General features: G+C 41.9%; 1 protein-coding gene across 2 annotated transcripts in view; it reads right to left on the bottom strand.

Moving 5' to 3' along the window:
- The window catches only part of ARHGAP5 (Rho GTPase activating protein 5), a 67252-nt gene extending 45644 nt beyond the window's left edge, over positions 1 to 21608 (bottom strand). The window contains exons 1-2 of one of the 2 annotated variants that reach the window (XM_060262880.1): positions 21390 to 21594; positions 9989 to 10049 (exon numbers count right to left, since the gene is read on the bottom strand). The gene's annotated coding sequence lies outside the window, so the exon portion shown is untranslated. Of the gene's footprint in view, positions 1 to 9988; positions 10050 to 21389 lie in introns of both variants that reach the window. The other variant, XM_060262881.1, reaches the window with a different exon arrangement.
- Positions 21609 to 22343: the final 735 nt, after the last annotated feature.

Raw genomic sequence — 22343 nt, forward strand, 5'->3', positions numbered from 1 at the left:
TTTTTTGGGTAGGTCTTATTTTCGGGGAAATACGGTAGATCCAAAGCACAAGGGACGGGGTCACGGGGGCGAGAGGCTGTCTTTTGCTGTGGAGGGAAAAGGTGCTGTGCAAGCCCGATCCTTTGCATGCTTACTTGGAAGTAAGCCCTTTCTGAGTTCTGCGGTTGCTCGCTCTCTGGCTGCTGTCTTTGCAGCCTTGAAACGAAAGCCCAAAGCAACCACCTATACATTACGGTATTTAGCGACCTTCTGTCTCCTGTTCCTAGGGATTCGCTGCCTTGCAGCTCTCGCTTCGGGGGAGAATAAGGGGGCAGTTTTCATTCAGCAGGAGAAAGGGGCCGTGGATGCTCTTCGAGCCTTTCTCCCTTTTCTTGCTGGTGGGCAAACCAGACTTGCATTTGCTTACAGGCTCCGCCTGTCGTTCTCTGTTTGTACGGGGAGGGGGAGAGGCAAGAGATCTGCTGGCCGGGTGTGTTTGTCTGTGACTGTAGCTGCACGCAGGCAGAGATGTGCTCCCCCCACCCCCAGTTTCCACCAACGATCATTCCCCCTTCCCTCCCCTGTATCGCTTCGGCTGTAAATGCCCTTATTGCAGATGGTCTCCCATTTCTCCAGCTTCCAATTTTGCCCCAGAGATGGAGGATGGGAAAACGCAGTAAAAAGATATTATCCAGGGCAGGGAGGATTTCTACTTTAAAAAAAATATTGCAAAGATGGCTCCTCCCCCCCCCCTCTTTTTATTTGCACCTTGACTCCCTGTATCCTTTGGCCTGCTGGCTGGTGGGGAGAGAAGCTGACGCATCTAAAGCGATGAGCGGCCTCCCAGCTGGCATTTTTAAAAAGGGAAAAAAGCCTCACGAAAACCAGTGGCTCCTCTCCGCACATGCTGCTTTCCGGGGTTGGGGGCGGGGGGGGGCTGTCTTTGAAGCGCGCGAGCCTGTGGGTGCTCTTGCGTGCGTGTGCAGGCATCCTTCTCTGACCCGGCCGGGTAACAATGAGAGAGGGAGAGAAAGAAAAAGTGGCCCAACACCACCAAATTAAATTCCTGAAAGATTGGGGATTTGAACTCAAGTCTTCCAGATTCTAGTCCAGCAACCACTATACCACACTGGCCAGGAGACTTTAGTTTATTTTACCTGAATATGCCTGTGTTTGAACTTCCTTTCCTCCTTGTTAAACTCTCCCTCCTCTTCTTCTGTTGTTTCTGTACTATTGAAGTTCTAACTATAAGATTGCTTCAGGTGGGGACTTGCTTTCTGTGTTTATATTATGCACTACTACAACTCCCAAAACACTTTCTCCCTACTCAGCTGCCATATTCTGCCACTCTTCCTCTCCAGTGAAGGCTCAAGGGTGGGAGCTCAGGGGGCGAGAAATCATCCCTCTTAAAAGGGCCACGCTTATTCGGTCTAGAGATAGACTACTCTGCAAGCTCTGCCACCCAGCACTAGATGAGCCAGGAACAAAGAGGAGAAAGTGTGTGGAAGGTGTGCGGAAGAGGGGGTAGTCTTAAACGGCGAGTATATAACAAACTCTATATTTTGAGTGGAAATGTTGGGGGGTCGTCTTATACGCCCAGTCGTCTTATACGCCGGCAAATACGGTACTATGGCACCTGTATAATTTCAGAGGTTAGTCTGCAGTAGAACAACTAGATTTGAGTTCAAAAGCACTTCAGAGGCCAACGAGATTTTGGTGATATAAGCTTTTAAGCATCAAAGCTCCTTCTGTGAATCCTTTATTAATTTAACTACAAATAATTTTCCTGGAAGCAACAGCAGTAGACCATATCACATACTAACTTCACAAATCCCACAATTCAATTCAATATGTTGTTTTACCTGACAACTCCATACTTGGTCCTGTACAAATAATACTTTAAATTCATTTTTAAAATTAAAAAAGCCTTCATTTCTCTGTGTTTTTATTTTTGATTGTCTTTTTCATTTATCCCTGTTATGTTTTCTTAATGTATAATTAGGTATCTGTTGTGACAAAATTAAAAAAAAGAAAAAACCTAGTCATAGAAATCTGCTTTTTTAAGGAAAAAAATGCCACAGAGATCTTGCGAGACTATGCTGCACAATCTCAGCAGTCATTTTAGAAGTTGCTAGGTAGCCCCCAACCAACATGCCTCAGTTAGTGTTAGCGGAAATAGCTAGGAATTACAAAGGAAGTGCAGCAAAATCAAAGAAAACACCATGCAAAACAAAAAATTATTCTGTAAACCAATAAATATATTAATTCTTAAATTCTACATGCGTTTGATTCATTGTAGTAAATGTGTAAGACACAGCAAAACACCACCCATTCAGAACAATTATACAAAACTCAAATTTTCTCAGTGTTGGGAGTTGTGAAATTATAATTATGAAATTGTGGTTCTCATCCTTTATGTTCTCCACTACTGGTGACACTGTGGGTCATTACAATCTAATGACCCATTGCCTTGCCGACATAGGAGTCCAGGGGATTGCCTTACAGTGGTTTTCCTCCTTTCTCCGTGGTCGGGGACAAAGGGTGGGCCTTGGTGAGCAGACCTCTTTGCAACACCCACTAGAGTGTGGTGTACTGCAAGGAGCTATTCTCTCACCAATGATGTTTAACATCTATATGCGCCCCCTTGCCCAGATTGCTTGAGGTTTTGCGCTGGGCTGTCGCCAATATGCGTATGACACCCAGTTCTATCTGTTGATGGATGGCCATTCAGACATCACTCTGGAGCATTTGACCGGGGCCTTGGAAGCCGTGGCTGGATGGTTGCGACAAAGTGGCTGAAACTCAATCCAACCAAGATGGAGGTCCTGTCCTTGAAGCATGGGGGACTAGAGTTGGGCCTCCAACTCCCAACCCTGGACAGTGCATCTCTTGCACCGGTTCAAAAGGTGAGGAGTCTGGGAGTGAAACTGGATGCTTCACTTACCATGGAGGCCCAGGTCACAGCAGTTGTTCGATCTGCCTTTCACCACCTTCGGCAGGTCAGGCAGCTGGCGCCCTACCTATCCCCCCAGAATTTAGCTACTGTGAGCCATGCAACGGTCACTTCCAGGTTGGATTACTGTAACTCGATCTACGCAGGCTTACCCTTGCAGCTGATCTAGAAACTCCAGCTAGTGCAGAACGCAGCAGCATGGCTGTTAACTACATTGCCTTTACGGGCAAGCATTCAGCCAGTGCTGCACCAACTGCACTGGCTACCTATTGAGTACCAGATCCACTTCAAGGTTTTGGTACTGACATTTAAAGCTTTACACGGTCTGAGACCAACATACCTGAGGGACAGCCTTTCCCCATATATGCTCCAGAGGTCATTGTGATCAGCTATGAAACACCTCCTGACCACCCCTGGCCCTAAGGACGTCCAACTTGCCTCAACCAGGGCCAGGGCCTTTTCAGCCCTGGCCTCTGCCTGGTGGAATCAGCACCCTGTGGAGAACTAGGCCCTACCTGAATTACTGCCATTTCACAGGGCCTGCAAGACAGAGCTGTTCCGCTGGGCCAATGTTGATGGATGGCCATCAACATTATTCCCATCTTTTGACCTCCCTTGTGGTGACATCATGCTTTATTACAGTGTTATCCTATTGTTATTACCATAGTTTAAGGTGAACCTACAACTGGTTATTGATATTCTGTGCCCTGTCCGCTGGTGGTACGTTTTATTTACTGTTTTTACTGTTAATTTTAATTTGGTGTTTTAACTTTGATATGTAGGTTTTTATTTTTATATGTTGTGATTTGCCTGGAGCCCGTTTACGGGAAAAGGCAGAATATAAGCCTACTAAATAAATAAATACATTTGAGTTTTGTATATTTTGTATTAGAGCCCCATGGCGCAGAGTGGTAAAGCTGCAGTACTGCAGTCCAAATTCTCTGCTGATGACCTTTTGATCCCAGCAGAAGCTGCGTTTAGGTGGCTGGCTCAAGGTTGACTCAGCCTTCCATCCTTCCGAGGTCAGTAAAATGAGTACCCAGCTTGCTGGGGGGAAAGTGTAGATGACTGGGAAAGGCAATGGCAAAACACCCCGTAAAAAGTCTGCCAGGAAAACGTCATGATGTGATGTCACGCCAGAGTCGGAAACGACTGGTGCTTGCACCTTTATCTTTTTATATTTTGTATTGGATGGATGGTGTTTCACTGCATCTTACAAATTTACTACAATGAATCAAACGCTTGTAGAATTTAAGAATGAATATATTTATTAGTTTACAGAATAATTTTTTGTTTTGCATGGTATTTTTTTTTATTAGTGTCAGTGCAGGGGGGAAAGGAAATAAAGAAAGAGAAGGAGCAGCCATTAGTAAGGGCTGGTCTGAGACCCACTTTCAGAGATTTCAAGGTCCACTTTTGGGTCCTAAACCACAGGTAGGGCAACACTGATTTATAGTCCTATGGTAAAGCTTCTCCACTCCACTAAAACCTGATATCTAAATGACTCCACTTGTAAAGGAATCCAGAACTATCTATTCTTACTTCTACATCACAATTTCTCCAAGTGTTTAGCAGTCTTTCACAGCCCAACTTTATGTATAATCAGAAATTGCTTCATTCAGTAGGATTTAGTCCCAAGTACACATACATAGGATTGCAGCCAAGTGTATTATTCACTTGAGGCTGAATCAGTCAAGAGAATCAGTCAAGTCAGCAATAAATATTTTACTAAGAATGGGCACGAACCGAACTTGATTCATGCTAAAAATGGTCAATTTGTGGTTCATTCTGAACTGGTTCATCTGATCCTGCCAAACCTGAACACAAACCGGCCTTTTTTTCTTGGCAGGTCATTTGGTTCATGTTTGCTTTGTTTTTCCGGATAGTCTGGCGCCAGCATGATTCCCCAGCCCCTGTAGTTCTAGTCAGTTTCCAAGCTTCTCGGGGGTGGAACCAACCAGAAGCTGCAGGGTGGCTTTCCTTTCTTTCCCCAACAGTTTACTGGGAGCACTTGCTTTGGGTTGTTATAGCTCAGCTCCCAAAATCCAATCTGCACCAAACTTCATGGGCAGTAGTAGAGAGTCCTCTAAAGCTGTTCTACACCTTCCTGAACCAAAAGACTAACTAACCACAAATTGTTCAGGAAATTGGGGGGAAGGGAGCCAAGAAATGAACCGAACCACTGAACTGGGCAACCAAACGAACCACGAAACAAAATTAACCACTATTTTCATGTTCCGTGCCCATCCTTATATTTAACATTTCCAATGCATTTTATCTCTGTACCCCACTGCATTTTGAGTTCAAGGCTGATACAGACTTTTTCATTTTGGAGACAGTTCCTGCATCTGAGATATCAGTACACCTGCTCCTTCTTAAAGCCTGGTTCAAATGACACTTCCTCAGAAATGGTGATCAGGATCAAGCCCTGCATTTGTGACTGCTTGCACATATCTTTCCAGTCCTTCCCCAGCTTTCTTAACTGCACAGAAGAAGGATGACCCCATTATTACCTGGATGCGGAATTTCTCTGTCACCATCCTGGTATTTTAATTAATTTTATCTGCTGTTTTAACTTGAAATTTCTGGACTGTAAGTTTTATATGTTGTTATCCACCCTGAGCCCGTTCTTGGAGAGGGTGTGTTTTAACTTGAAAATAATAAATAATCTTCCAGAGTCAACGTATTTAAATAGCTGTGAAGTTCTTCTGTAAGGTGTGCAAGACAGGTTAAATACAGTTCTAACAACCTAATATCTCGGGGGAAATGAAAAGAGTCATATGCCACTGTTATTTTCCTAGTCCTACTCCTTGTTGTGTTCCCAAAGAAACTTCATCTTTGGTACTCAACTCTTTCTCACTCCAAACTTTCCAACAGCTTGTGTGTTTACATTTATTTGCATAGCTTGTCCTACACCTTTTACAAGAAAAACTCCCAAATCTACTTTCAGACACCTGATTAATTCCTGCATAACACCTCAAAATGAAAACAATGATGAAAGTTCCTAATCCTTCCACATAACTCTGTTCCTCCTTCTGCTGCATTACACATCACAGAAATTCAGCCTCAGAACCTGTCACTTTTCTTTTTTGCTGTTATCACTAACATCTATCATGTCCTCTTCATATTTCTGTACTAACTCCCTAGCTACTGTCAAGAGATACGAAGGACTGAAAAAAAAATGCATGCAAGTCCCCCTACAACTTTTTTCAATTTTTTCCAACAGAAAAATTGGAAACTGGGGACCACTAAAATATTCCAGTGAAATATCTGAATGCAGGGTATCCTTTACTCACTCAAACTGAAGATTTTATGACTCAGTATTAGAAAAATTCTTGTATATACCTTAAACCAGGGGCATCAAACTCATTCGTTATGAGGGCCGGATCTGACACAAATAAGACCTTGTTGGGCCAGGCCATGTGTGTCATAAAATGTAATGCCAGATAGCAGAGATATAAACTTTATAAGGGACACAGACAAACACAATTGAAGAATTAAAAAAAAATTAAAATTAAAAATGCTCAAAACATTAGCACTTGTTGGTCTTAAAGGTACTTCTTTGTATCTCTCCTGTGCAATCCAGAGAACTGGGCAAAGGAAGCTCCATCTCTTTCCTTCTTTCCCGGGGACCAGGAGGGGCAGGAGCCTCAGCCAACCGAAAGAAGAGAAGCTTAGCACAGTAGCTCTGCTGTGAAACTGGGAGAGCTTGGGAAAGCAATTTATTCCTCCCTCCTTCCTCCCCAAGGGAGGAGTCTCAGTCAATGGAGAAAATAGAGGCTTTGCTCTGTAGATCCTGTTTGATTGAGCAAGCCATCCAAAGCAAGCTGTTATGCAGAAAGAAGCAAGAGAAGGCAAAGGAAGCAGATGACAGCCAGTTGTTCGGGGGCCTGATAGGAGTCCTCCAGGGTCATGTTCAACACCCCTGCTTTAGACACATGCAAAATATTTTCAAGGCTATGTTTTTGTACACAACATGCTGCAATTCATACTATTATTGAAAAGTTCAGTGTCTTCAAAGTTAAAAGTTTAATTCTGCATCTAAATACATCTAAATGCTCCCCAGAGGGTACTTAGATCAGGAACACAGAATTTGTTATCAATCCCTGGGCCAAGGGAGGCAAGACTGAAAACAACGCGAGAAAGAGCCTTCTCAACTGCCACCCCTCACTGGTGGAACCAACTGCCTGAGGAGGTCAGAGCCTTGCGGGACCTTGCCCAGTTCCGCAAGGCCTGTAAGATGACACTGATTCAGTTAGCATTTAACTGAGATGCTGACCTCCATTACCAAGATGTTAGATCTAGTGGATGCTTATGTTCATTGAATGCCATCTTAATCTGTACTGAAACTAGCACCAAATTGTTCTTAAACTGTTTTTAATGTAAATGTTTTATTGTACACCACGTGTTGTGAGCTGCCCTGAGCCTGCTTCGGCAGGGAGGGCGGGATATAAATTCAAATAAATAAATAAAATAAAAATTGAAAAATAAATATACTATGGCAATCCCAGTATGACTGTCTGTTCAAATATACTACTTTTTTCTCACTACTAAATGTGTAATTTATTCTTCAAGTTATTTCCACAACAGCTCTCTGTCTCTAGTACAGGTTATATTCACAATTTTTCTTGTAGAAAACGAGGGCATTACAATTTTCAAATGGCATTCATATACCAAATTCTCCAATTTTAAATGCTAAATTATCCATCAACATTTTATGTTATCAAAGCAATAAAATACATTTAGGTTGATTAAAAGTATTGTATATACTTCAATTCTACCAAGATTGTACTTTGTGTATCTTAAATGCACAACTGATTAATTCTAAATTCCTTCCCATGGGACAGCTAGAAAGGTGTGCTATCACTATTAAATATTTTGCCAGCCAAGTCACCCTTCATCTCATACTAATGTGGCCCTCACCCTTCTCTGAAAGTCATCCCATCTCACATTTCAGTGAGCAACATTCCAGAGGGTCATTTGTGCTACACTTTTTAAATTATTATTCTCCAGAACTGACCCTGCTATTACATCTTAAGGTTTTTTAATTGAGGAAATTTAAATAAACCTTATATTGTGTAACACCTTCAGCAGGCAAATTCAAGAATCTAGATGGATTATCTCAAAAAACAGCTTGTATGCAGGTCTTTCATGCCAATCCTGAAAGGCTCTCTCCCAGTCAGTTGACATTCTAGGTTTTTCATTCTATCCAAAACTGCTTCTCAAACATCTCAATCGGGCAAATATTTACATTTCTTCAAGATTGGAATGCCCTGTATCCTCACTTTAGCACCAAGTTATACATTTGCTGATAGCTGCATTAGTAAAGGCAGGCAATCCTTCAGATACATTCTAAACAGCAGCACGTCAGGCAATTTTAGTCAGCATGCAATGTCAGTTCTCTTCCCAAAAAACAGAGGCATGCCTCTGAGGTACTAGCAGCACTGATGGGGCCCACCTTTTTTCTATTAAGTTTTTGTATCTCTCCATCCCCTTCACTTTGGTCCCCAAGCGTTCCGTTTCTCAAGTCCCCCAAGCAGTCTTGACTTGGTTATCAAATGTTTTGGATCCATTCTATCCATTTTATAAACAAGTTTCAAATGTTAGACATTCTAAATAATAGTATTTCTATTGCTTCATGTGATAAAATTATATAACAAAGAAATTAGAAGATTAAAGGTCTGGTCTAGACAAACAGTTCATTGCATAATACAAGCATTCCTGGATTTTATCACATCAAACAGTAATACAGCCAACCACAGGAAAAATCCCAAACACACAGCAAAGTAGCACATAAAGGAATCAGCTTCCTTCTTGATGTTTAGCTTTCTATTATGCAGGAATTTTTAAGGGAAACATTAAAACACATAACCACCCCCCTGCAGTTTTAGCAGCACAGTATACTAAATCATCCATTTTGTCAGATGCCTTCATGGGTTTTCCTAAATCAAATCAACATCAGCAACAGATCTTAGCAGCTTTAAAAAGTCAAATATTTATTTTAAAGTGTTTTAGCCTTCCATGATTTTAGCAAAAACTTGAAACACTGGCCTTTTTCCCACAGAGCTTACCGCGGAGCGACGTCCCTCTTCACCGCGCAGCGTCTGCGCGGATTTCCCACCAACTGCTCCGCAGAACCAGGAAGTGCCGGACCTTTTGCATCGCAGATGTAAACCGCTGAGAACCAATTTACGTTAGCGATGCAAAAGCCGCGGCTCTTCCTGGTTATGTGGAGCAGTTGGTGGGAAATCCGCGCAGACGCTGTGCGGTGAAGAGGGACGTCGCTCCGCGGTAAGCTCTGTGGGAAAACGGCCACTATGTATTTCATTCAAAGCAGAAAATAACTCTGCTCTGTGACCACAAGAGGGCATTTTTGGGTGGGGGGAGGCATATTCCTTCAGGTGCCACTACAAAATATAAAGGCAGGAAATGTCTCTAGGTGCAAGAGAGACATGTACTTCAAGAAGCAAATGGGTGCCCACAGCATAAGGGCCTGTTTCTAAGATGCACAGGGAGAAGTTGTAAATGACAGTAAGAGCAGTTGTGTGTGTTATTAGCTGGAGGTAATTTAAAGTTTAAGAGTTTGCAAAGCAAAAAACTGAACTCAAAGATCCAGCACCTAAGAATCAGAAATACAGAAGTTAAGATGTCTGAAATATGTAGAACAGAGGTGATATGGCCTTCAATTGCTGCACCAGCCAAATGTCAGAATTAATGGCAAAGCTGTGGACTGCTGGATGACATGCCCTAATAAAGCAGGGGGTTTTTTTCTAGAACAAGGTTTGATTTCAGCAGCACTGGACTCAATCTTTGTTCTATTGCTCCATACCAATATGGCTGCCCACCTGGACCTAGATTTTTCTAGGTATTAAGTAGCATTTTGAATTAAATTTTCTACTTATTTTGCAAGATAAATTCTGGTAATTTAAAAGGCAGCTCACTCTGATTATACTACTCTGAATTAGGAAAACTGAAAGATATATATTCTGTCTACCAATTGTCTCTGAAATATTTTATCGAAGCCACCATTTTTTTCAAAAAATACCAAAAGCTTACCCTTTACAAACAAAATAGTGGTACTAAGATCTTCTTCAAATATTTCTTTCCTGAGAGTGTTCTGAAAAATATCAGGATGAGAGTCTTTTTTAAAAGCATGACTGTCAAAAAAAATCACAGGACAACACACAATAACAAATTATTTCAGTCAAAGTGTATATCCTTAATTAAGTATATTTGAACCACCTGTGTAGGGCTTCATATGCCAATTTTATATACATTTTCTAAATCTTCAACGTCCTGCATAAAGTTGAAACCGTATTACTACTAATTATAAACTGGTATTTGTACTCTATTTTGGGAAAAAAATGAAATATTTTTTGTGATTCAAAGCAGCAAATCCTCTGCCTATACATTAATCGTTAGAGTATCTGTTTAAACACATATCCTACCCATCATCTCCACAAGGCACGCAAAAGGCTTAACTTTTTAAAAGTATCACACAGATAAAAAGTGCACAGGGCAACATTAAAATAATGAAGGAAGCCGCCTACACCAGACTGAACAAACAAAAAGACCAAAAAACAAAGCAAAAGACAAGTGCACCTTTAAGATCAACTCAGTTTTATTCAGAATGTAAGCTTTCGTATGCTCTTAAGCAGACTTCATCAGACAAGTGGGAATGGAAGCAGAAATTCTTAATATAAGTGGGCAGTGTGGAATCATGGAATGTTTTTAGCAGATTAAAAGAATCACAAATAAGGATCTGTGTTTGTTGAAAAAACACTGGAGTGGAGGGTGATAAAAAGCAGACTGCTGTCGTAGGGCTGCCATTCTGGACTTGACAAAAAAACAAAAAAATCCCAAATATTCTGATACACTGTTCTAAAAGAGAAATAATATAAGTTAGCCCTTAGAAAAACAGGATGCATAAAAGTATAGTGGAAGGTGGGTTAGTATATGTAATGAGAAAAACAGCCCACATCCCTCATTTGAGCATGTCAACACAAAAAACATTATTATGATACACTGTTCTAAAAGAGAAATACATTGGAACACTGTGGATGCACAGCTATACTCAGTGAGAGCTGGTTTAGCATAACATGTAATGAGATAAAAAACCAATATCCCTGTTCAGTCCAGGGGAGGTGTTTGTTCGAAGTTTCATGATAATTTCATGATAAGTTTCATGATAATTTCTCACTCCATTCTGTTCTTGAAATTCCTTTGCAGTAAAACAGCTACTCTGAGGTCACCCATTGAATGCTCAGGAAGGTTAACATGTTCTCCAACAGGTTTCTCAGTTCTGTAACTCCTGATGTCAGATTTGTGTCCTTTTATCCTTTGACGCCAACCTGTTGTTTTTTTGTGTTGACATGCTCAAATAAGGGATGTGGGCTGTTTGTCTCATTACATATACTAACCCACTATACTTTAATGCACCCTGTTTTTCTAAGGGTTAACTTGTATTATTTCTCTTTTAGAACAGTGTATCAGAATATTTGGGGTTTGTTTTTGTTTTTTTGTATTGACATACTCAAATGGGGGATATTGGCTGTTTGTCTTATTGCATATACCAACCCATCCTATGGCAAACTATATGGATGTTATAATCTCCTGAGAAACCATGCCCTCTGTTAAAACTAACAAGGCCAGAATGTTACCTAGATTTATGGCATCCCTAAGACAGCAGTCTGTTTTTTATCACCCTCCGCTCCAGTGTTTTTTCAACAAACACAGATCCCTATTTGTGATTCTTTTAATCTGCTAAAAACATTCCCATGATTCTACACTGCCCACTTATATTAAGAATTTCTGCTTCCATTCCCACTTTTCTGATGAAGTCTGCTTAAGGGCATACGAAAGCTTACATTCTGAATAAAACTTAGTTGGTCTTAAAGGTGTACTTGTCTACTGTTTTGTTCTACTGCTTCAGACGAACACAGCTGCCTACTTGGATCTATCTAAAAAGACCGTAACTATCTAATCCATCTCCCTCTCAAAAAATTCTCTCAAAAGAATGGTATTCAATATTCAGAAAGAATGGAGCAAGACAGCTTGACTGACTTCCATGTGGATGAATTCCACAACCAGTGTGCCACCAATGAAAAGGCATTCTCTAGAGGCAATACACTTTGATGGGGATGCAGTACAGCAGGGGAGCAGGTTAAAAAAATAAAGTTTACAAATCAGTTCATATGGAAGAAGATAGTTCTTTATATTCTCCTTTCCATAAAGCATATAAATTTGTAGGTCCAACACAACGATTTTAAACTCTAATAATAATCAATTGGAAACCAGTGAACAGGCCTGAGAATAAGCAACATAGGCAGAAAGTAACAGCATACTGACAGTCAATCTTCTCAAAGTTCTCTGGCTCAACTTCAGCTTCTGAACACTTTTCCAAAGGCAGACCCATGCAGAGAGTTTTGCAACAGCCTACTCTGGAATTTACCAAGGCACAAGTGATGCTGGCAATGTGAAATTCCTGAGAAGATAGTGTAGCTAATGTAACAACCAAAGCTGATAAAAAAGTTTTTCTAGCCATGGACACCATCATCCAAGGGTCAAGTTGAATCAAGAAACATTCCCTAGCCACAAAACTCCTTCAGGGTTTATAGGACTTCATCCAGGACAGGAAAAACAACAGCTTCAGAATCAACTGGCATCACCATCATCAATATCTCTATCTTAGTCTTTGCTTAGTTACCACTATCTAATCCACCAACCTCCAAGAATGTGGAGAAAGAAATAGAGCTGGATCTCATTCTATCATTATCATTAATGCTACCAACCTATTAAGCCAATACTATTTGAGTAATTCCTTCAAATATCCCTCTTGCCTTACCAATGTTTATATGTCTTCGTATGTATTTTAACAGTGTTTTTAATTTGTTTTAATGCCATGTGTTTGGGCAGTTGATTTTAATAGTTTTAAAATGTGAATATGTTTTAAATTGTTAGCCACATTGGTGGGTCCTTGTGAGGGCAGAAAGGTGGGATATAAATTTCATAAATAAATTAATTACATATTTTTTTAAAAGGTAAAGGTAGTTCCCTGAGCAAGCACCAGTCATTTCCGACTATGGGGTGATTTCACATCACGATGTTTTCACAACATACTTTTTACAGGGTGGTTTGCCATTGCCTTCCCCAGTCATCTACACTTTCCCAGCTAGCTGAGTACCCATTTTACCGAACTTGGAAGGATGGAAGGCTGAGTCAACCTTGAGCCAGCTCCCTGAACCCAGCTTCTGCTGGGATCGAACTCAGGTCATGAGCAGAGAGTTTGGATGGCAGTACTGCAGCTTTACCACTCTGCGCCACAGGCTCATAATTACAGCCTGACAAATTTTCAGAATTCCTAAAGTAAGTTCGAATTGCTAGAACTGTGTATGGAATATTGATAATACCCACAGAATTAAATCCAGTGGGTGAGATACCAATATCTACTAAACACATAGTACAAGGCTTTCCTTCATGAGCCATTATTAGTCAAGCCCTCATGATATTGATATTACTGTGCCCGCTATGATGTGAAATGCAAAGATATGCAATGAAAATAAAGACACAGATTAACTATTCAGACTTCAATTGCAGTTTCTCCTGTCTCTTATATTGGATTATTCTGGAAACTGGTTATAATGATAACACAGCATTTCCACAAATGTTGTGTTTAAAACTCAGGTTTTCATATGCTCTTAAATAATTCTATGCATATCTCTGAAATTAGATATAAACTCACAGAGTTTGTACAGACATAATTCTACCAGCAGCTTAACACATTTACCAATTGGGAGAAGGTACAGGATTGCACTCTTTCTCCAGCAACCATTTCTACACATTGCCCCTACCAGACTTAACCTTCATGAATCATTACATCAACAGTAATGTAAACTAAGATGTTGGTGGTTAACCAGATTTCTTTCTTAGCCCAACATACAGATGTACAGTATTGGGACGATGTATGTCATATACAGACATAGTCCCATAGTTCATAGGAGTATTCTGGTCCAGTAAAACTATTATTTGGGAAGTGATGCTATGTATTCTGCATATTTACGTCTTTAGTTTTATATCAAATTTTAATCTATTAGTCTAATATCAAAGATTTTTACAAATAAATCTAAATAACTGTCAAGGCTACTAAATTAAACATCAGTAATCAAGAAGCGTGCCATATTAAAGGTTCTTTATAGCCCACTGTCAGGACAATGACATTGGGGAGTCAATTTCAGCACAGCCTTCGTTTTAGTCAAGTCATATTGGATGAGATAAATATATTCTTGGATTCCTTAGATAATGTACAAGGAGTTCTAAACAGATGTAATCTTCTACACAAATTTCATCTTTACAACAAACATTTTATTGTAAACACAAAATTTATGAAGGAAACTGATATGATAATAGACAAAGGACAAAAATTAAGGAAAAAGTCTACTAAAGGAAAAAGTAAAAGGTATCAGAAGCATACTAACAGCACATCTTTATGGTGCTGTGTAGTAAGTAATCACAATCCATACATATAATCCACCCTCTGATTGAAGGTATCCTACCTGCAGAATACAACCAATGTAAATTCCTGTCTTAGGTGAATGCTAAGGACAAGAATGTGTAGTGGTCATATTCTGCATAGTTAATTTATTTGTTTGTTTTTATTTTTATTCCACCCTTTCTGCAAGCAGGCTCAGGGCAGATCACAACAGTATACAATAGTTCAGTAGATTAAAACAATTTAAATCGCATAAATTAAAAACAGGCAGCATTCAAGTAAAATGTGACAGTCTCAAAATCCAGAGCTGCTGGGCCATTACAAATCTTCTCAATCTGGCTGCACAGGAGTGGGAAATTTAATTGGACATCCACTGCTTCATCCAAAGGCCTGGCAGAACAGCTCCATTTCACTGTCCATGCAGAACAGTAGAAGTTCTGGCAGGGCCCTGATCTCAAGCAGAAGCCAGTTCCACCAGACCGGGGTGTGGCCCTGGTTGAGGCTAAGCAGGTGTCTTTTGGGCCAGGGATAGCCAGCAGATGCTGGTTGGCTGAACGTAAAGCTTATAAGGGCACTTATGGGAAAAGGCAGTTCTTCAGATATGTTGATCCCAAGCCGTGCAGGGCTTTGGAGGTCAATACCAGCACCTTGAAATGGATCCAGTACTCAATCGGTAGCCAGTGCAATTGCCACAGCACCAATCAAATACAAGCCCACAGAGGCAATGCATTCAGCAAGCACACCACCAAAGTTTGTGCTAGTGGAGTTTCCAGATCAGTCCGAAAGGCAAGCCACATAGAGCAACAATCAAGCTTGAAAGTGACCACTGAGCGGGTTACTGTAGCTAAGTCTTGGGGGGAGAAGTGGAGTACCAGTTGTCTGATCTGCCGAAGATGATATAAGGCAGACCTAGCAACTGTGGTGACCTGGGCTTCCATGGAAAGTGAGGCATCCAGGATCACCCCCAGGCTCTTCACCCTCTGGGCCGGCACAAGTGCTGTGCTGACTACAAATGAAAGCCTGATACCCAACTCAACTCCACCCCACCTCAAGTACAGGACCTCTTATCTTCATTGAGATAAGAGCCAGTTTGGTGTAGTGGTTAAGTGAGTGGACTCTTATCTGGGAGAACCGGGTTTGATTCCCCACTCCTCCACTTGCACCTGCTGGAATGGCCTTGGGTCAGCCATAGCTCTGGCAGAGGTTGTCCTTGAAAGGGCAGCTGCTGTGAGAGCCCTCTCAGCCCCACCCACCTCACAGGGTGTCTGTTGTGGGGGGAGAAGATATAGGAGATTGTAAGCCGCTCTGAGTCTCTGATTCAGAGAGAAGGGCGGGGTATAAATCCGCAATTCTTCTTCTTCTTCTTCATTGGATTAAGCTTCAACCAGCTCTGCTGTAACCACCCAGCCATGGTCTCTAATGTCCTGGCCAAATTCTCCAGGGTGGAGCCTGGGCAGCCATCCAACAACAGATAGAGCTGGTTGTCACCAGTATATTGGTGGCAACCTATCCCAAACCCCTGGACCAACTGGGCAAGGAGATGCATGTAGATGTTAAACAACAATGGTGTGAGAATTGCCACTTGTGGCACACCACATCTGAGTGGGTGTCAGGGAGGGAGATCTGCTCACAGACCAAAACAACTATACTGTCCCCAACCACCAAGGAAGGAAGAAAACCACTGTAAGGCAGTCCCCTGAACTCGTATGGTGGCAAGGCAGTGAGTCACAAGACTGTAGTCGACCATGTTGAACACTGTCATCAGATCTAAAAGTAACAGCAGCGCTGACCCACTCTGATCCAGGTGTCTTTGGAGGTTATCTGTGAGGGTGATCCGTGCTGTCTCCGTCCCAGGCCAGAGTGGAAACAAAACTGAAATGGATTGAGGATTGATGCGTCATCCAGGAAAATCTGGAACTGTTCAGCCACCGCCCTCTCAACAACCTTGCCCAGAAATGGAAGATTTGAAACTAGTTGGCCAGGACCATGGCGTCCAATATTAGTTTCTTTAAAAGTGGATAAACCACTGCCTCCTTCAACTCCACTAGGAAAGACCCAGAGGAGAGGGACAAGTTGATAATTTCTCCATAGTATGACTATGCAACATAGCAGTTCAGTGCAAAGCATTAGCATTTCAACAATCAAAGATATCCATGTGTAGTTCACAGTAGAAAAGCAGGTGTCTACAAATCAGGTTGCTTTTGGCAACCATATATTTAACGTGGATGCCTGGCTGCTTCTGCCCTGGACTCCCAAAGTCAGAGAACCCTTACGTTTTGCCCAAATAGAACTATTCCATTAGAGCTTGAATTTCTATGGTGGCAGATACTTCTCTACCACGTCACACCAAGAAGAAGCATGAGGGAGAGTTACAATGATTTGAACATATGAAGCTGCCTTATACTGAATCAGACCTTTGGTCCATCAAAGTCAGTATTGTCTTCTCAGACTGGCAGCGGCTCTCCAGGGTCTCAAGCTGAGGTTTTTCACACCTATTTGCCTGGACCCTTTTTTGGAGATGCCAGTTTTTAGACTTCCTCTAAAAACCAGCACAAAGTGATCTCTTCTCTTAATTGCAACACAAATTCTATCATTTTTTAGGCCACTGAAAGACAACAATGTTCAATCATTGTCACACAGTGCCTTGCACGTCACAGATTTCATTAAATTGCTAACCCACATAACAGTTTCCCAAAGTTAGGGATCCTCCCTTTCTCAATACTACTTCCATATTTAATACACTGCATGGATTTTAATCACATGCACACCATTCACAGTTAATGGTCCTCTACATGGAGTTGACCCTGACCTGGATAGCCCAGGCTAGCCCCATGTCATCAGATCTCAGAAGCTAAATAGGGCCAGCCCTGGTCAGCCTTGGAAGGGAGACTGCCAAGGAAGGAAGACGCAGGCAACGGCAAACTACCTCTGAAGTCTCGTCTTTAGAACCTTATGGAGTCACCAGTCAGTTGTGACTCGATGGCAAAACACAACAACAACACATGTATTTTGCCATTTCATCTTGGATACTTTATATCAGTGTTCAAAAAAACGAAATGTTGAATCAGTAAACAAAAAACATTACAAATTTGCTGAACTGTTAAGCTTCACACTACCTAGTCCAACAGTATAGTTGTATATATTAGGGGTTTCGGAACAATTTATAACCCCCAAAAAACTGATAAATATCATCTTATAAAAATTACCAAATATTTTGAACTAATCTTCAGTAAGATTGAACACACCATCAACAAAAAAGGGAAAGAAAATCCAATAAATTAATGTATCAGACTTAAAGAAACTTTTCAAAACATACTACAAATATCGCCAATATAGCTGTTTTGGCACTACATTTTGTCTTGCCTAAAACAATGTCACGATTACTAAAAAGACAGAAATTTCCTATAGCAGAAGCTTGAGACCCACTCAGCAAAATTAAAACTGTGTGAGGGGAAGGCTGACATTCAGATCCTTCTGCTGTCATTCATCTCCAGCAAGACCCACAAGGACTTGCAAGGGATCGCTTTGTTTTCTCCTGTATCATCCTCCCCAAACTATTGCATATTTCTTGGCTCCTGGCAGCCCCCATATCATCTCCAATTTGCCTGCTTCCTTCTCTTCTCTTCTCTCCTCTCCCCAATCACCTTTCATTTAATTTTATTTACTTCATCTATACCCCACTTTCTTCCCAATGGAAATCCAAAGCTGCTTACATCATTCTCTTCTTCTCCCTTTTATCCTCAAAACAACCCTGCAATGTAGATTAGGTTAAGAAAGACTGACTGACCCAAGGTTATCCAGCAACTTCCATGGCAGCATAGAAATTTGATCCTAGATCTCCCAAATGCTAGTCTGACACTGACCACTACAACACACTGGCTCTCAGTTTTCCCTCCTACCCCCTCCCCACAGCCTTTTCTTGGAGAAAAGTCTGGGAAAGATGCAAAAGTCATGTCGTAGCAAGTCGCTCACATGAGTTTTGTGACAGCCATTGCCAAAGTAGGCTAAGTCATGTAAATTGTGTGGAGGATGCTGTTGGGCCCAAATAAATTGTGTGACATCAAGTTATAGCCGTCACACCTCTGTGAGTTGCACAAATTGCATGGTAACAAGTTGCCTGGCAGTTGCTGGTAAACCTGGCGCTTTCCTAAGTTTTATAAAAAAAAAAATCTGCCTTTTCTGTTTATGGCTCCAATAATATCTAGATTTAAGTATCAACTGATGGAGCCATACTGAGAATGAGATATATTATGTTCCTTTTCTTTATCCCATTGATGTAAGTTTAACAGCTATTATTAAGGCATCTTACTAAGTGACAAAAATGACCTCGCATTACAAGTAATGCAATTGGCACAACATTTCGTAAAATAGAAAAACTAATTGAAGAATATATTGCATGCATGCCTATTCAGCATTTTCTTGACTAATGGAAAGGATAACATACTCCAAGCCATGGTCTGAAGGTCACATGATAAAAATAACCAAGTCTTTTTTTGTAGCAGGAACTCCTTTGCATATCAGGTCACACACCCCTGATGCAGCCAATCTTCCTGGAGTTAACAGTAGGCCCTGAAGAAGAGCCCTGTAAGCTCTTGGAGGATTGGCTACAACAGGGGTGTGTGGTCTTAATATGCAAAGGAGTTCCTGCTACAAAAAAAGCCCTAAAAATAACCTTCCTGAAGTTCAGAAGGCATTATCTATGCCTGGGTAGAAGACTGTTGAGGAGCCTTACATTTGAAATCCAGAAAAGAAAGGTGGGATATAAATGTCATATAAACAAACTTAAACAGAATATAAATGGTATAATCACAAAACATGTATTATCAGTTTATCACAAACTTTATTCTATGCCAGTATTGTAGAAATTGCAGGGACCTTACAAAAGCGTCATAGAGACATGTCAACAGATTGAACAGAAAATACACTAGATCAAATTTTTAGTTTTATATGTTAAACTCATATTTCTAAAGTAAAATATTAATAGAACAGCCTAATAATGAACTAATTTAGAAATAATAATGGCAAATCTTAAAAAAATATTTGGGCATTTAGTAGAACTATTCGGAAGTTAATGATTCATGTAACATTTAAGGAAACCATGTTCACAGCAACATACTAAGGCAATCTTACAAAAAACGAAAGAACTATCATGTATTTTAGTGCTATAAAACTATTTTGCTGCAACTATTTCGTCTTGCAATAATCTGTTTATTTATATGCTACATACCTAATCAATTTTAGATTAAGATCATGAACTAGTGTTTGTCACCTTGCCCAGTAACACACAGCATAATTCTCAAAACACTTTCTTGGGAGTAAGCCCCATTCAATAAACCTGATTAGGATCATAAGTAGACCTGTTTAGCATTGCTCTCTAGTACAGCAGTTCAGAAACTAACTGATGTATTGTGGCATTAATTTTTATAGCTATATACAGGACATGAGGGCAATGTTATACTGGATAATGTAGCACAAAATTAAACGTACTGCTACTGTCAGTTTACAACAGTGTATAATTATTTCTATGACTAAGAGAATGTGCTACAAACAAAAATACTCAGGATGCTCATATGTAACACTGCCACTGATTGAGAGCTCACAGACCACAGTCAATAAAATTTCTGAGAAAATATATATAATACTAGGATATTGAGACCTTATAGAACTGCACACCCCAGAAAAATATCACCTCATAACTCCCCAATAATGTTTGAAATGGTAAACACCAATACAAATGCCATTATTCATCTCAAATAAAATGAAAGTATTCCAGCAACGCAGCTAAAATGGATGTGCAATTGATCCACAAATGTTTGGATTCATTGTACTGTGTTAACTGTGTGCAGTGGTAGACTTGAGAAATCTCTGCCAATTACTGGTATCTAAGCAAGAGGGAAAATACACTAATTATCTACAAGAACCTAAACTTAACATGCACACCCACCCACTAGCCTATTTTGAAACATTTGCCTCCTACTTTTCAGGCAAATCCTTAGCTTTGGAGTTACTGAAGACTTCATGTACAAAAGGACATATGGGAAGATTTCCACACCCTTTTTAAACAATAGTAGCAGATCTTAAATTTTAACCCATTACCAAACAAGAATGCTTCTGTCCACCCTCAAAACTTATTATGCATTACTTCATGTCAATCTGTCACATTTCTAGTGCTTTCCCCACCTCCTCGACGAAAGAAATCTGGGGTTATGCAGACAAGAAAGAACACACAATAACCACAGTAATAAACGACACAGCCGGCATAATCTAGGTTTCAAAGGTATAATACACCCACCCCGTGGAAATGGAGGAGGGTTTAGGCAGAGAGTAGGCCACTTAGACATCTTTAGAGACTAAAGTTTGCTATAGCGAGCTTTGGGGAGGCGGCCGAAGCGAACAGAAGGCGAGAACACGGAGAAGAAAAAGAAAAGAATGGTAGACTCGATGTGGCAAAGCAGTACGATAGAGGAAGGGAAAGGAAGGGGGGTGGGAGGAAATAAAGGCTGAGAAAGGAATGAGGAAGGAAAGAAGGTGGACTGCTCCCTTCCTTCCTCTCGCTGGGAAAACCGTGACCAGCGGGCAGCCGTCGCCAGTGCCTGGCAGAGCAAGCTGCGACCCTCCCCGCTGACGCAGGCCTCCATCACCTGTCTGGGACCAGAGCAACCAAGGCGTGCAACCCTCTCCCATCCACCTCTCCCCACCGGGGCGTGTAGGTACCGAACGGGCTCGAAGAACGAAGGGAAAGAGAAAGAAAGGGGAGCTCTGGATTTCTCAGTTCTCTCTCTGTCTCTCTCGACAGTTCCCGCTGGCGGCGGCCCCAGCTTCCTCGCAACCAGCAGAGTCCGGGCTGCTGCGGCACCCGCCCGTCTCCAAACCCCACTGTTACTGCAGCTGACAAGATTGGGTGTTAGGGGGGGGGGGGGAGAGACTGGCCAGAGTTAGCCGGGGGGGGGAGCGGATTATTTCTCCTACCTCCGTTTCGACTCATCCGCGGTATTCCCAGGACTCTCACTCCGCGCCGGCGGCGACCGTTTCCCTTCGGGACCGCAACCCCCCTCCCCCTCCGAGCTCCTAGCCACGACGGCCTGGCCCCATCCCGCCTCCCCTCCTCCCTCCCCGGTGTTCTCGGTTTAGTAATGGCGGCAGCCGCCGCCGAGCCTCCCCGGCACCAGCTTCGCTGACGAAGTCTCACTCACATACACTCTCTTCCCCCCGCCCCCACCTCTAACTTTACCTCAGCAGCTTTCCCTTCCTTCCCTCCCCCCCTTTCCCTCGTCTTGCCCGTCGCCGCGGCTCAGCGCGCGCGCCCCCGAGGCCTAGCCGGGTTTGCGCGTGCGCGGGATAGACCTGGTAAACGTTTCCGTTTCTTCCGCGAGGTTCCCTGGAAGCCCTGCCCACGCACCATGCGCGTGACAAGGCAACATCGCGGGCACGAGCGCAGCCGTTTAGCTCCCTGCTTTCCTCTCGCTCTGCTGTACTGGTCGAAAGCGCCTTGGGAAGCAAAACCGGGGAGGAGTAAATGGAGGAGGAGGGGCAGGTTACAATCTCCGCCTAGGATTAAGCAGGAAAAAGTACCAAGGAACGCTTTTGGGATCCCAGAAAACGCGCTCGATGACGTCAGTGGATGAAGGAAGGAGGGAGGCTACCTTGCCAAATGCCGGCTGTTCTAATCGTTGGAAGTATGACTAGTGTAAGAAAGAGTCCAAGAGAACGGGTGGTAAAAATATTTGATGTCCAGTTTCTCAAGATCAATACATTCGGTGAATTAGGTATTGTACACATGTGTATGTTAACCTTTCTCTAAAGAGTTCTCAGCAACGACCTAGCTTCACAACAACCCTGTTAAGTAAATTAGGCAGAGAGAAAGTGACTTGCCAAAGTCGTCCAGTATGTTTCACAGCGGCTGAGCCTTTATTCCCAGATTTT

The sequence above is a fragment of the Heteronotia binoei genome, chromosome 21, assembly GCF_032191835.1.
Source record: "Heteronotia binoei isolate CCM8104 ecotype False Entrance Well chromosome 21, APGP_CSIRO_Hbin_v1, whole genome shotgun sequence".
Classification (NCBI taxonomy): domain Eukaryota; kingdom Metazoa; phylum Chordata; class Lepidosauria; order Squamata; family Gekkonidae; genus Heteronotia; species Heteronotia binoei.